Source organism: Hipposideros armiger, unplaced genomic scaffold, assembly GCF_001890085.2.
Source record: "Hipposideros armiger isolate ML-2016 unplaced genomic scaffold, ASM189008v1 scaffold_176, whole genome shotgun sequence".
Classification (NCBI taxonomy): domain Eukaryota; kingdom Metazoa; phylum Chordata; class Mammalia; order Chiroptera; family Hipposideridae; genus Hipposideros; species Hipposideros armiger.
Window position 1 is genome coordinate 1,805,344 of NW_017731526.1, and position 2,654 is coordinate 1,807,997.

Below are 2,654 nucleotides of genomic sequence, written 5' to 3' on the forward strand. Positions count from 1 at the left end.
GAAGCGGCGGTCTGCCTTAACCTGTGGCGGTTCCGGATCCCGAAGTTTTAGTCGTGGTGGAGGCAACAGTCAAGGAGCTGGCCAGGCAGGTTGTAATGACGGCGCAGAGTCCTGCAGCCTTCAGGCCCAACAAGCCTTAGGGACCGGGCTACCGTGCGGGGAGAACCGTGGCGGCGTCTTTCTGTCCCCTGGGGATCCAAGCACCTGGGTAGAGGATTCTTACTACAGAAAGCGCACCCGCGACTCTATTTTGAATGTATGTGCGTGTTTGGGTGTGTTTGTGTTTGTGTTTGTGTCTAGCGCATGCCCTCTAGGAGCACCCCGAGTTGTGCGCGTTGCTCACGGCTTTCGGGCACTTATGCACAGAGCTAGAAATTCGGGGACCCTATTGTAGCTTTTAAGGAGTTTATAGTCTAGCTGGAGAAAGACTAACAGCCTACTCAGGGACAGGGAGGGTTCACTGAAGTCGATTGGATGGTCAGGATAGGGTTTATCAGGAGGGGCCACTTGAATGGAGTAAGTGGGAGTTAACCCCGTGGAGATGAAAGTCTGAAAGGGTGTCCAAGCACACCCTAAAGAATGTTTGGAATTATGTGAAGGCGAGAGCTTTTCCTGATGCGTGGGAAATGTGAGAAGGGAAAAGACTGGAAAGAAGGGTCATCCTGGCCACACGGGGGAAAAGGGGGTTGGGGGAGAGACGATTAGAGTGCTGAGCTGAGTTGGATTCCTCTTTGCAGGAGGAAGCCATTAAAATCTTTTGAGTTATGCTCTAGCCGTTTGTTTAGGTAGGATTGATTGAAGGGACAGTGTTTGGAAAGAAATCTTGTTTCCCTTAGACCAGTTGTCCACTAGCCAGTGTGGATTTGCTAAATCCCATCATAACTCGCCTTGCTTAAAATCCTTCAGTGGCTTCCTGTAGGTCTTTAGGATAGTGTTCAAGTTGCTGTGGCTCACAAGGCCGTGATCAGGCCTCTGTGTTTTTTTTTATCCTCTTTCTAGCCTTTCATCATCTCAAATCTTTGTTAGTCAAACTGAATTCGTCACACCATTTGTAAATGCCTCCCCTCCCCAGCACTCTGTCCCTGAGTTCTGACTTTTATTCATACTTTGGCTCTCAACTTAAACATTTTTGGGGGAATTTGAGGGAAGAGGTGACNCAGCTCAGCAGCAGCTCAGCTCGGGCTGTGAATCAAACCAGCGACCCTGTTGCTCAGAGCTCGCACTCTTGAGTGAGCTCTTAACCAACCGAGCCACTCGGCCAGCCGAGACCTTTTTTTCTAATATAAGTTTTTAGTGCTATGAGTTTCTCTAAGGTACTACTGTCAGTTACATTCCACAAATTTTGATATGCTGTATTTTCATTTTCATTCAGTTCAAAATATATTCTATTTTCTGTTTTGATTAATGGCTTATGTGAAAGTGTATTATTTCTCCCCCAAATGTTGTGGTACTTGCCAGGAATCATTATATTATTGATTTTTAATTTAATTACATTGTGGTCAGAAAACATATCTAGTATGATTTGAATCCTTTTGAATTTGCAGAAACTTGTTTTATGGTCCAGATTATTGTCCATCTTGCTAAAAGTCCTGTATATACTTGAGAAGCATGTGTATTCTGATGGTTGTGAATAGTATTCTATAAATATCAATCAGGTCAAGATGATTGATAGTGTCATTCAGGTCTATTATAACCTTGCTGATTTTCTGCTTATTTGTGTTATAAATTATTCAGGGAGGGGCATTGAAATTTTTACTATAACTGTAGAGGTTTTGTATCACATTGCAGTTCTATCAGTTTTTGCTTCATTTATTTTGAAGCTCTCTTATTAGGTGCATAAGTGTTTAGGCTTGCTATATACTTTTGATTTAATGTCCCATTTACTATCATAAAGTGATCTTTTTTATTCTTGGCAATATTTTTTACTCTAAAATTTGCTTCATCTAACATTGATAAAGCCATTCCAACTGGTGTTAGCATGATATATCTTTTTCTATCCTTGTACTTTAAACTTAATAGTGTTTTTAAATTTATGTGTTTTTTTTCTTATAGGCAGTAATTTAAAAAATCCAATCTGACAATCTCTGCCTTTCATCAAACATTTACATTTAATGTAATAATTAATATGAATCTATCACCTTGCTATTTGTTTCCTATTTCTCTCATCTGTTATGTTTCCTTTTAGACCCCTTTTCTGGCTAATTTTAGATTAATCAAGTATATTAATCTCTTGTAATATCTGTTTTATGGATATCACCTCATTTAACTATAAATCATTATTTTACTGATGGTTTTAGGATTTACAGTATGCATCTTTAACTTAACACAGTCTACCTTCAAGTAATATTATAACACATCAGGGATAGTATAAGAACCTTGGAATAAAATACTTCCATTTCTCTCCTCTAGCCTTTATGCTATCATTGTCAAGCATTTTACTTCTACATACATTATAAACCTCACAATACATTTTAATGATATTTGTTTAAGTAGTCAATTATCATTTTTTTTTAAAGATTTTATTGGGGAATTGGGGGAGGGGAACAGCACTGGGGAATCGGGGGAAGGGGAACAGACAAGTTGCTGTTGTGTTGTTCTTCCATCTAGTTGTGGAGGATGTTGCTTCACCCAACCTGGCACCATCATTGCGCTCT

The 2,654-nt window shown here is 40.0% G+C and overlaps 1 protein-coding gene across 1 annotated transcript in view; it reads left to right on the forward strand.

Annotated features, from left to right (window-relative positions):
• Nucleotides 1-2,654, forward strand: part of SPICE1 (spindle and centriole associated protein 1) — a 63,873-nt gene continuing 61,219 nt past the window's right edge. The window contains exon 1 of the mRNA XM_019652226.1: nucleotides 1-256. The gene's annotated coding sequence lies outside the window, so the exon portion shown is untranslated. The remainder of the gene's footprint in view (nucleotides 257-2,654) is intronic.